This window comes from Lathyrus oleraceus, chromosome 4, assembly GCF_024323335.1.
Source record: "Lathyrus oleraceus cultivar Zhongwan6 chromosome 4, CAAS_Psat_ZW6_1.0, whole genome shotgun sequence".
NCBI classification, from domain to species: Eukaryota; Viridiplantae; Streptophyta; class Magnoliopsida; order Fabales; family Fabaceae; genus Lathyrus; species Lathyrus oleraceus.
Genome location: NC_066582.1, coordinates 95688848 through 95702787, shown reverse-complemented (window position 1 = coordinate 95702787; position 13940 = coordinate 95688848).

The following is a 13940-nucleotide window of genomic DNA, read 5'->3' as shown; positions in this document are numbered from 1 at the left end:
CCCCCAAGCAGGTACTTATCCAGTTTGATAGCAGCAACAACAATAATGTCAAAAGATCGGTATCGCCGTTGGTTATACGGTTAACGGGCCCTGTTCCGTATACATCTGATAAAGTTGTGCCTTATCAATACAATGCCACAATATTAGAAAATGGTCAAGAGGTTCCTCTACCAGTTGCAGACTCTGTGGTGAATATTATTGATATTGCAAAGGTGACCCGTAGTGGTTGTGTGTTTGGTCCGGTTTTTCTGAGAGAGGTAGAAGATGATGTAGCAAGTAAGAAGGCGGAGATTCCAGTAGCGAAACCAGTTAGTACTTCAGTGTCTCAGTCTGGTGAATCCAGCAAACTGAAGACTAATGATGATGATGAAGTTTTGAAATTGATAAAAATAAGTGAGTTTAATGTTGTGGAGCAGCTGCTCCAAACTCCGTTAAAAGATCTCTATGCTGTCACTATTGATGAATTCTGAGGCACATAGGGAGGCATTGTAAAAAGTGCTAGAGCAGGCTTATGTTAAACATGACGTGACTATGGATATGTTTGAACACATTGTTGCCAATATCACTACTTGCAATAATTTGAGTTTTTGTGATGAAGAGCTTCCTGAGGAAGGTAGAAATCACAATTTGGCGCTACACATTTCAATAAATTGTAAGGAGGACGCTATGTCCAATGTGTTGGTTGACACTGGGTCATCACTGAATGTACTTCCGAAGTCAACATTGTCAAGACTTTTCTACCAAGGTGCTCCAATGAGATACAGTGGCGTAATTGTTAAAGCGTTCGATGGTTCTCGAAAAACTATCATTGGTGAAATGGACCTTCCAGTGAAGATAGGTCTGAGTGATTTCCAGATTACTTTCCAGGTAATGGATATCCACCCGACCTACAATTGTCTATTGGGAAGGCCATAGATTCATGAAGCTGGAACTGTGACGTCTACTTTACACCAAAAGCTAAAATTTGTTAAGAACGACAAGCTTGTCGTTGTTGGTGGAGAAAAGGCGATATTGGTGAGCCATCTGTCATCTTTTTCATATTTTGAAGTTGAGGAGGAGGTTGGAACGCCGTTCCAAGCCTTGTCTATTGCTAAGGAGAAAAAAACTGGGGCACCCATGTCTTCTTTAAAAGATGCACAAAAGGCTATTGAGGTAGGCAACAGTAATCAGTGGGTCCGTATGATAGAGATTGCTGAGAATAACAATAGGGCTAGATTGGGATTTCATCCCCGTTCAACGTCAGAATTAAAGATGTGCAACCGAGGTTCCGCAGTGGAGGGTTCATTCTTGGGAATGATCAACACTCAGTTGTTGTTATCAAAGACAATGAAGATGAAGACGAAGCTTGCGCCAACTTTGTGACGCATGGCCGAACTTGCAACAATTGGGTTGTCGTTGATGTTCCCACTATTATTCATTGCTCTAAGTAATTTGGTTTTCATTTTAAATAAAAATCCTTCTCCTATGCCTAAGGGAGAAGTGGAGGGCATTTCTATTATCATCATCAATAAAATACAATTTTTTTCATCCACATCTATGATGTTTTATTTTTACTTTTTGCTTTTCTGAAAATGGTAATCACAAAAAACATAAATAAATAATAATCTTCCATCTGCATGATATTTGGTCGCAATTCAATTCTCTAAAATCAAAATATTAAATCATTATGCAGGTTGGTTCTCAAACTCATTGAATACAATGATCCTACTCCCTCTCCAAACTTTGATTTCCCTGTGTTTGAAGCTGAGGAAGAGACTAATGATGAAGATGTATCTGATGAATTATCTTGTTTACTTGAGCATAAGGAAAAAGCCATTCAGCCGTTTGAAGAGAAGATTAAGTTAGTCAACTTGGGTTCCGATGATGACGTGAAGGAAGTCAAGATTGGGTCTCAATTATGTACAGAGGCTAAGAAGGGGTTGATTGATCTTCTTCGAGAATATTCATATGTGTTTACTTAGTCCTATCAAGACATGCCTGGGTTGGATTCTGAGATTGTGGAGCATAGATTGTCGTTGAAGCAGGAATGTCCGTCGGTCAAGCAAAAGTTGAGGAGAACTCATCCTGATATGGCAGTTAAGATCAAAGAGGAAGTGCAGAAGTAGATTGTTGTTGGTTTCCTTGTTACCTCTGAGTATCCGCAATGGGTGGCCAATATTGTCCTTGTTCCTAAGAAATATGGAAAAGTCTGCATGTGTGTTGATTATAGAGATTTGAACAAAGGTAGTCTGAAAGATGATTTTCCTCTGCCACACATTGACATGTTGGTAGACAATACTGCTAAATTCAAAGTGTTTTCATTTATGGATGGATTTTCTTGTTATAATCAGATCAAAATGGCACCTAAGGATATAGAGAAGACCATGTTCATTACACCCTGGGGAACATTCTGTTATAGAGTGATGCCTTTCGGTTTAAAGAATGTTGGTGCAACATACCAGAGAGCAATGACCACTCTTTTTCATGATATGATTCATATAGAGATTGAAGTTTATGTTGATGATATGATTTCCAAATCAAGTGATAAAGAAGAACACGTTGAGAATTTGTTGAAGTTATTCCAGCATTTGAGGAAGTACAAACTCCTCTTGAATCCCAATAACTGTACTTTTGGTGTTTGTTCTAGTAAGTTGTTGGGCTTTATTGTCAGTGAGAAGGGTATTGAAGTTGATCATGCAAAGGTCAAAGCAATACAAGAGATGCTTGCACCCAAAACTGAGAAGCAACATAAAAATGAGGGATCAAAACCTCGTAGTTCGTGGTATCAATTTCAAAATGAGTGGATTGCTTTTAATCAAAAGTTAAGTTGAAAATAGGCACAAAGGGCCCAAAAAATTTGAATGAGTGTTAGTTCTTTTTGTCTTTTGAAATTTGAAGTCAATATGATTAGATTTATTTACAAATTTTAATTTAAGAAAAAGTTTGAAAATTCATTAGCATAAGGCCAAAGTTTCTAATTTGAAACATGTCTAAGTTTGAAATCACAAGCAAAGAAAGTTTCTGAAAAGGGGGAGAGGTTTTGGAAATTTAAGAAGTGGGAGGAGATTAAGAGACTAATCCTAAGCAGAAATTTAAAAGTTAAGAGTTGAGAAGATCTGACCAATGGGATGCAATCAAACAGACAAGAATGTCATACAGAAACCCATTTTCCCTTTGGACTTTAAATCAAGAAATATCAATAAGCAAGTAGCAAAATGAAGAGCAAGCAGCTTCACAGCTAACAGTCTTCTTTGTCTTCTCATATACCAGATGACATACTCCTTGATTAACCCAGAATAAGGCATTAAACATAGGTTCAAAGTAACAGTTACATCAAGACCATGTAGCAGATGAATTCACGAGGATCCCAATACTTGCATCAGATGAAAACTCAAATCACAATAACTTGGTTTTAGAAATGTTGGCATTGGCCAAGTCCTCTTGCATAGGGAATGTTGCATAATTCTAAGTCCAAAGTTCAGATCAAATCCAACAGTTCACACAAACATTTTTTTAGGGTTTTTGTTGTTTATTAAGTATTTTAAGGTCCTAATACCATAAACACAAGCAAAATACACAAACAAATATATACACAATCACAATATATGGCTCAAGTGAGCAAAGTGAAAATGGTATAAACATAAGCAAGTTAAATGATATATAAATGACAAATGAAATGATAAATGGCTTGAATTTGAATTGCATAAAGTAAATGCCTTGAAATTAAAAGCAAGAATAAGAAAAAGTTAGTCAAGTGTTAGTTGATTAGACGTTAGTGGAGTTTTACTTTTCAATTGATTAAGTCATTCTTTGGAGAACATTCAACCCTCTATTCACAAGCATGGATCCTTAAACCAAGACATCTTCCAAAGGAAGGAAAAAATGCCAAGTTTCTATACAATACCATGAAATGGGGGAGACTTACAATCTCACTTACTAGAATGATATTCCTTTAGGTCAAAATTTAGCGCTATGTTAAGCAATCGTAATTGGACTTATGTAGAAGTCACAATTATCTGAGGCCCGACAATAGAAATTTTAGTGTTAATGCATGTTAGAGATATGGTATAATGAAACATACTCCTAAAACAAACCACACCCAAAAAGAAAAGGATCAAAGGATAAACATATCTCATCCATACGTGTATTAATTCACCTAACACAAAGTTATTGATGAACCACTAAGCCTTAGGATATTGAGAATTCATTGGTCAATTGAAGGGATGGAAAAGAATGAGATTGAAGATGAAGAGGGAAAGGAGATGAGAGAAACACAAATTGGTCCTGGGAGGACTTTTATCAAATTAAAATCATTCATTCATTTTGAGAGATGAAATGTACATTTCATCAATCCCCTAAATCCAATGATTTTAATCCAACAAAAGTCAAATCAACATTGACCAAGGCCCAAACATATAGTCAAACTTCACAAGTCAATAAAAATGGCTCAACATAATTTCTACACAATTAAACAATTAAAAATCAAATTAAAATGCATTTAAATTGAATTATGTTTGGTCAAAAACCTAAAACCTCTTCAAAACACCAAATAAATGGCCAAGAGATTTATCCTAGGTCAAACAAGGTCAAAGGACCTTAGACAAAAAATTTCATAATTTTTGAAAAGTCAGAAGTATTTTTAAACAATTAAAAATATGCACAAAAATAATTAATTCATGAAAAATATCAAAATTAATCCAAAAATTAATTTTAATTCAGAAAATTAAAGAGGAAAATACTTAAAGATTTTTGTGAAAGTCCCATATTTTTTGGATTAAAAATAAAATTAATATGATATAATCAAAATAAATGGATTAAATGAAAAATCAGAAAATAAAAAGAAATTCGAAAAAATAAGGGCCATCAGATCTCCCTCATTAATTGAGGTGGCAGATCTGATGGCCACGCACATCATTTCCATGGTGTTCCAAAGTCAGCGCATGTGTACATATGGTAATCAGATTGGATGGATGAGATTAAAACGTGGGACTCAGATCAGATGATTAAAATTTTTTACAAAAATAACCCACTTTTTTATTGAAATTCCCAAAATACCCCCGGTTTCAAAAAATTCCCAAACTATCCTACTTTTAGGAGGAGTCGCCAATTGAATTGGGGACTCCTCTTAAAAATTGAATGGAGGCGCCAATTGGATTGACACCTCAGCGTAAAATGCAATTTTTTTTGATAAATGGTCTACATGATACATAAATTTGAAATAGGACCAATTGATATTAATAAAATTTTCCGTTTACACAAAAAAGCCTAATGGTGATGACCAGGATCACCTAACCGACCTCCGGCACCACATCCCCTAGCTATCCTAACCCGTGGCCCTAACCCATGTTGATGATTAACCACTGGTGTTTGAGCATATGAGGGCCCAGGAGCATTACTACCCACTACAGGAGATGGTCTGTTCAGGTAGTCAGACAAGTAGGCATAGTCTTCAGTATGCATCGAGGGTGTACCGCCATAGCTGAGTTCATGACTCATTCTAGAGTAGTTGGGTTATGGTTGACTCATTGGTGGGCGACTGGGACGATTGAAGGGAGACATGGGTGTAAATGATGCGTTGAGGAAAGGTTGGAAAGGTTGTTGGGGTGTTTGGTAGAGATAGGGTTGTTGGATGTTTTGGTTTTATGAGGTTTGAGCTTCTTGGCTATGGTAGGAGGAGGGGCGGTTGGTGTTGAATGATCGTTGGGTGTTCTGGCTAAGGCGACTTTGGTAGGGTGATGAGGTGGGTGCGAAGCGATGTTGGGTCTCAGGTTGATGGTCAATTTGTTAGTGGTGGTATGGGGTATGCTCTTGGTATTGGGGTTGGGTGTATGGTATGTTTTGGTTGTATGTTTGTGTGTTGGTTGAACAGAATGTTTGACGGACGGGGGGTTGTGTGTATCCGGTCTGACACTGCTGTTGGGGGTTTGATGTTGAGGTGTCAAGTGTGTAAGTCATCTGGCGTGGGTCGTAGAGGTACATATCCTCGGCGATGAACTGAAAACCAACCGATATGTACCAAACCATATAAGTACAACTTGGTTTTTCTTCATATGGCATGATTGCGTCAGTTAAGACATGGTCATGGCAGTGCTTCCATTTGCGACACTCCGATCTTGCGAAGCTTTGCCATGGATTGAAGTTCCATTGGCCGTTAACTTTGCGTAGATGCCACTCTCCTAGGCTTGCTGGGGGATCTGGGATGTTTTGGGGCATACCGAACTGTAACTTCACACGATCACTGTTGTGCATCTCCACAGTTGTGAACCATATTATCGGTGTGCGTGCAGTCTATACGGCCGCGTCTTCAGCGTTGACCTCATGGTCATGATCCAAATTAAGGTATGGACGCCAAATGAACTGAAATATGAAAAAAGATAGGATTATAATCTAGGTAGAAGAAGTTAACAAATTATAACGAAACAAATTAAGTTATTATCCTTACGTCTGTCGGTCGAAGGTGATCCAACAAATTGCGATACTGAGTAATACAATGTCTAAGACATCTGTTATAACTCATTCCACGTGCAGACCATCTACACCATAAAGGTAGGAATATTAGAGATAATAATATTTAAAGAAGTAAGTAAAGATATAGCAATTTAAACAACTTACATTTGTGCATAACGGAATGTGAAAGGATTGTTGTTGACAGGTGTTAGGGACAGTAGTCTTGACCAACCCCATGCTTGTAGCAAAACAGCACATCCAGAAAATGTAGATGTGTCTTTGTGTGAGTTTTTGCACAAAGAGCTATAGAGATAGGCTAGACAAGCAGATCCCCAACTGTAACTTCCTATTCTATCTACATGTCTAAGTAAAGGTAAATATATAATATGCATGCTAGAACCACTACCTTCGGGAAATAAAAAGGAACCAATTAACAGCATAATGTAACACCTAGTTTTTATTATTCTAGCATCTTTGGTAGAATGATCATCTAAGTATAAACTATTATAGTATGACTTAAGGCGTGAAAGTAGTATACCTTAACCTCTTGCGTTATAATCTAACAAATCAGTCTCCAAGAGGTCCATGCAAATTGAATTTGCATAGTTGGTTTTACCATTAACAACCTTACCTTCAACGGGCAGTCCCAAAAGCATATAGACGTCTTCTAAAATCACGGTACACTCACCGGCTGGGAACCAAAATGTGTGTGTCTCTGGACGCCATCTTTCGCATAAAACAAGAATGAATTTGTTATCTACGGGCCAAGATAAAATCTTGCTTATGTGACCAAAACTGGCGAGTTCAACATAAGGTTGAATCATCGGGTCCATATGGACATGTTCGTGGACCCGAGTCCGGAACCTTGAAACATCCTAGAAAAGAAAGAATAAAAAACTTGACTAAGTTGGTATTTTAAAATAAAAGGTACCCATATTAAAACAAATAACAAAAGAAAAAAACTTACATAAGTTGCTATGTTCGCAACCGTTCCTTTATGTGTTTCGCCCATTGTGAGGATAGACATTTTGTCGGGGAGGAAAGCGGTTGGTGCAGATGAAATTGTAGAAAAGTATTATAGAAGAAGTAGTGAGAGTGATGGTGTGGAAGAAGTGTTGATGGTGTGGATGTATTTATAGGCAAATGAACGGGAGCATGAAAAGTTGTGCTTGCATGATGTCTCCAATTGAATTGGCACCCATGTATAACTTGTACATGGTGTCGCCATTCAAATTGGCGCCTCCATAGGGACATGCATGCAAGACCTAGGTCTGATTTCTTGGTTTTGAGGTCTGCATGCATGCTTTGACAAGGTGTCGCCAAATGGATTGGCGCCCATGTGTAAGGAATGAATGGGGGCGCCAATTCAATTGGAGTGTGTGTTTTCATGTCTGACACGTGACTGTCCTCTCTCTTATATGCTGAACATGTCACTTCTTAGTAGCTTGCATGGTTGACACATCATTTTGGACTAGCTTGCATGTGCGACACATCACTTCAAACTAGCTAGCATGTGATACACATCATTTCTCTATTTAAGTGTCTTACTATCAACATCCAAGACACATCACTCACATTGATATGCAGCAAGAAAGTAGTTTTCATCTGCACAATGTCATCTTCACCAAAATACAGTGTCAACATTCACTGCAACCAGAGGTGAAAGATGGAGTGCCGTGTTAATGTTCGGGAAAGTATTTAGTGAGTGTTGCATGAAAGTCATGAAAGAGGAGAGCATCAAAGCTAGCACACACGCTGTAATAGTCTTTGACCGTCATAGGCAAAATTTCAGCGTCTAGGAAACAATGGATGGCAACGAGGGGAAACCAAATTTAGCCTATGCTGTTAGACTAAACAGAAGTTGGTGCGATTGTGGATAATTCCAGGCCTTCTGCATTCCTTGCTCCCATGTCATTGCAGCATGCACTTATACTTTTCAAGATGCTTACAACCATTTATCTGATGTGTACAAGGCCGTCACCGTCATGAATGTATATAATCAAAGCTTCTCGGTACTACCAATGGAGGAATACTGGCCTCCATATGAAGGTGATATAGTTTGGCACAATGACGAGATGCGTGGAAAGAAAAAAGGAAGGCCAAACAGCACACGTATCAGGACAAAAATGGATTCCACAGATAAAATAATAAGATTATGTAGTATCTGTCATCAACCAGGACACAACATGAACAACTGTCCCAATCAAGGAGCATCATCTGGGTCTTAAGCTTTTTGTAACATTGTATTTCTGTAACCTTCAATCATTATATATCATTAAGTTTTTGTTACAACGAGGTTCACAACAAACATCAGTACAAAATAAGCTATATGAAAACATAAATATTTCTAACTGAATACAACAATCAAATTGAAGTCATCTCGACCGAACATCATTTTGCTAGCATCCTTATCAGTCTTCATTCGCATCCAACCGAAGATACTGTCGAGTCTCTCAATACTTCTAATTTTTCCCCTTCTGGCATTTTCCCATCTAACCAACGAACCAGCTCCCTCTTCAGTTGATCGAACGTAGTGATGTTCCAGAACAACATCAACATTTGAGGTTTATCTCTCACATAAATCACCTTTCCGTATCGGGGACGAACACCAAACATGATTGCCAAATTATTAAATGAGATGTGGAACAATGACTCACACAACACATCTATTTATAACAAAAAAATTGCATTTTACACTGAGGCGCCAATCCAATTGGTGACTCCTCTCAAAACTTCATAAAAAATGGAAAATGAATACACTAATTTGTAGGAAAAATGCTCAGGAGCACGAATTTGACCTCAATTTTCTCCAATTCCAAGTATATAAAAAGATACAGGGATTTGAATTTTGAGGATTATGAACTGAGTTGCTTCGATTTGACCTCAAAGCAACTCAATCTTCTTGCCTACATTGATAGGACTTCAGACAACCAAAAATCAACAAGAATGGTGAAAAATTTCGGGAGAATCGAAGAGATGAAAATTCATCTTCAATGGAGCTTCAGATTGACACAATCTTGCTTTCAATTGTGCTTGGCCTTCCTTTAGATGCTTATTGGAAGTTATTAGGATCAATGAAAGGTATGGACTCTTGGAGTTTCAATCTTAAAACAGATGGAGATTTAAAACTCGATTTTCACAGAAAATCTTCAAGCTTATCTTTTAATGGTGAGGGTTTGGGGTTGCAGGTTCAAAGCTTGGGCATGAGGTCCTTAATTCTGAGCAATGAGGGTTGTATTTATAGGTCATGAGATTGATTTCTACACACTTCCAAATTTGGCAAATTTTGAGTAATTATCATGCATGCTTGCATGGGCATATGCTAGGCCCATCAACTGATGTAATCTGATCCAAAAATGAGTGAGAGTCATGTTGAATTCATGTTGGTAAGCCATGCAATCGTGTATGAAAAGTGGACGTGGAAATCATCCAAATGGTTCTTCAATTTTCACCCATGAGCAAGTCCTTCATCCTTTGGCCAAATGAGATGATCTTGGATGTTTTGGAAAGGTAAGATCAAGGGAAATGACTTTCATGTTGAACACTTTTTCATTTGAAGCTTGGATCATGATGAATTTTGAGGTGGAAGTTTAGGAAATCAAATGTATTTGAAAATTTTCTAAGTCCAAAGTCAAATGTTCACTTCTTCCACCTTGAATAACTTTTTATATGGACTTCAAACGAGAAAGGTTCCTTCAGAAAAGTTGTAGATCTTTCAAACCTATTCAATTAGGTCACAAATTTGAACTCATTTAGGTTTATCATGAAGGAGTTATGCATTTTATAAGTTGAGTAAAATCACTTGTTCAATGGTATTGGCCCAAAATGACCTATAATGTTTCCTCTTGGAACATGCATTTGCAAGTTGAATTTGAACTTCTTCCAAACATAAAAGTTGAGTTAGACATATTAAATTGGATCGTGGAATTTGAATGGCTTTCATATCATATAAATTGAGCAAGTTATGGTATTGGGAAGTTGACCTCCAAACTAGGGTTCAGACAAAATGACTTATAATCTTTTACCATAAAAAATGACTTTACAGCCAAAACTAGATCTTGACTTAAACATGAAAGTTTTTTGTAATGTAATTTTGAGTAACTTTACTCTTGGAATAATTTTCATATGACAAATATTGTAGGAGATAGGGTCTAGGGAACCCCAGTTTTGACCAGTTGACTTTCTCTAGTCAACCACCATGAAACATCTTGCTAGCTTGACATTCTCTTGATTTTTGGGAGTCATGGAGGATCATATATGTGTAGGATTATGTAATGTGAAGTATCCCTTGAAATATTTTATCATTTGTTGAAGAAACTTGTTGAAGAAGTCACATAAGATACCCAGATGAATTAGGGTTTCCAAGGCCAACAAACTCCAACTCTTGATGATTTCTTGATCAAAATGATATGTGAAGATCATGGGGATCCATATATGATGCTTAGAGCCAATGTGAACCAAATCTTGATTGAGCTCCTTGCATTGAGGGTCTCAAACCCTAGATATGAGCTTGATAGAGCATATGTGAGCATGCACACTACCTAAAAAAGCAACAAACTATACATTGACATATTTTTGGTATTTTGGTTAGTAAATAATGAAGAAAAAAGTATGAATACAATCAAAAGTGCTTGGTGATCTCTCTGATGCAAACCCAATGAATGAGGGGTAAGGAGGATGCCAATGTGTGATCCTAATGCCAATGCATATGAAGAGATAATATGAGGGATCTTAGGGCCAAAATTGGGGTCTTACAGTTGCCCCTATTAAGGACGTCCTAACTGAGGAGATGAAGGTTAAAATCTTTGTATCGACTCAGTAGAATGGACTTAAATAACAATAATAGAAACAAATTTTGGTCCTTAAGAGACCTCATGATACATATGATATGGATGTTAAAAATAAAATCTGCGGGGGAAATATGGCCACAGAGGAAAAGAATCTGGAAAAGCCAAAAGTCCACAGAAGTATAATGCATTCCACAAGGAAAACTCAATGGGGAGACAGAGACTCTGGGGATAAAAACTTGTGCGTAGGCCAGGTTACGACTTGAAAACTGCTGGAGACATAAGAGGATTCCATGAAAATAAATCAATGGAAGGACTCAGTCGGGGGCAAAAGGAAAATCCGCAGGGGAAACAGGTATATCAAAATAAAACTGAACTGCCTGAACCAAACTCAACTGGGGAAGAATGATCTTCAACACAGGAGTACCAGAAATATATCATCTACTACCGGTTACTGGGTACGGAGATAACATAATCTGACAGGGAGGGCATTCGTTACCGGTTAGGGTAAACTCATCAAGGATGACTCGCTGTAGAAAATGGAAGGTGTGTTCATTACCGGTTACTGGGCAAGAACAACCTGCTGGAGAATATATCAAATGGGATTTACAACTACCTGTTACTGGGTAGAAGACCTAAAGGAAGAGAATATCCGTCACCGGTTAAAATGAACATATCAAGGATAAACTCAAAGGGAAGAATATCCGTCATCGACTAAGATGAACATATCAAGGATAGACTGCCGGGAAAAAGTAAGGATTAAATCTATCAGTTACTGGGTAGAATACGAAAAAGAGAATATTCGTCACCGGTTAGGATGAACATATCAAGGATAGACTCAGAGGGGAAAGCAGGATTTACAACTACCGGTTACTGGGCAGAAGACCGCAAAAAGGAGAAAACCCGTCATCGGTTAGGATGAACATATCAAGGATTAACTCTCTAGGGAAAGCAAATAGGGATTACAACTACCCTTTTACGGGGTAGAAAACGACAAAGAGAATATCCGTCACCGGTTATGATGATAATATCAAGGATATACTCGAAAGGAAAGAATATCCGTCATCGGTTAGGATGAACATATCAAGGATAAACTTCCTAGGGAAACGTAAAATGAATCCGTTGGGGATAACAGAAGGAAGTAAATTACCATTTCCCGGGTACTGGGCCAAAATAATGTACTCAAAAATTGAGAAGAATATTACCAACTACTGGGTAATGGACTCTCAGGGGACTAAAGGTATCTATCTAGATAAGAGCTAGAAAGAAAATTGTCAAACAAAGACTCGACCCAATGAGGATATAACTCAGGGGGAGTGATTCCATCCAGATAATCAACTGGGGAGGAAGTGGAAATAATAGCCATCCACGAGGAAATAACTCAGTGGGGAAATGAGAAAGGTTAAATTCTTTCTGCTTAATGGGCTGACATTATACCATTGAGAGAGGACAGATGCACTAAATCTGCACGGGGAAAGGATACCACCATAGTAGAGGAACAAGGAATCAAATGCGATAACAATGCATAATGAAATATATGAATATATATGTATATGTATGTATGATTGATGATCATGCTGACAAAACAATCACGAAGGATACAAATGTCATTGATATGACTCATCGTTACAATAACTCGGTTAATCTCAACAGGACAGAGGCATCGACTGGAGAAAAAGAGTTAGGGATGGACAAAAATCATCCATCTCAAAGGCTCGACCCTAGATGGGGAAAGAGAACAGTTCTGCTGAGGATTTGAATCATCAACTCTGCGGGGAATTTTAGGTCAATCACCATATTAAATGGGAGACAACCTTACGGAGGACCAAAAATACTGCTCAAGAATCAATGCTGACGGGGATCTGGAGTGAACTTTGCTGGCGACTTGAGGGGAATGAAAATCTGTACTGAATCTATGCAAACCATTGAGAATATGCGCCTAAAACTCGGCTAGGGAGGTGATCACAAAGCTCGGCCGGTGTAACTGAATTGCTGAATAAACTGTTGATATTTCTTAATGAAAATCGATTTCTCTTTAAAGTAATTGCTTTCATGATTTTGAATTTTTAAATTCAATTTCAAAATGATCATCATAAAATTTAATTCTATTTGGCTGAAAAATAAATAAGAGCACAAACAAATTTGATAAAAAGCTCAATTTTATTTAATAGAATGGCAGTCTGTAAATGACAAGACTCCATAGATCTTTACAAAAGTTGAAAAATGGTAATTTACATGGAAAATGGCTACATTGAATATAATGATCACTAATCCTTCTACCAACTTCAATATCCATTGTGCTTTTGGCTTCGGTTGAAGATGACGAATCAGAACCAGATGACTTGCTCAAAAGTATTCTCAGACTGGAGATCAACTGAGTGTAGTTACTTGCCATGATCCCTTATTTTGCATAAATTTCCCCAAGGCGGGGTACTCAATTTATCGGGATAATTTTTTCTGTTTTATGTCTCTAACTTTTGCCTGGATCGCCCTTTCGGGTTTTCAATCAACCGAGACGCTCATTTTTGCCTAAGCCACCCTTTCGGGTTTTCAACTTAGCGAGCTGTTCTTTTATTTTTTAGGCGAAGTACTTCTTGACTGCACCAGCATTCACATGATGAGTGAACTCTTCACCATCCATAGTTGTAAGAATCAAAGCACCGCCTGAAAAGGCTCTCTTAACAACATACGGGCCTTCGTAATTAGAAGTCCATTTGCCCATAGAAT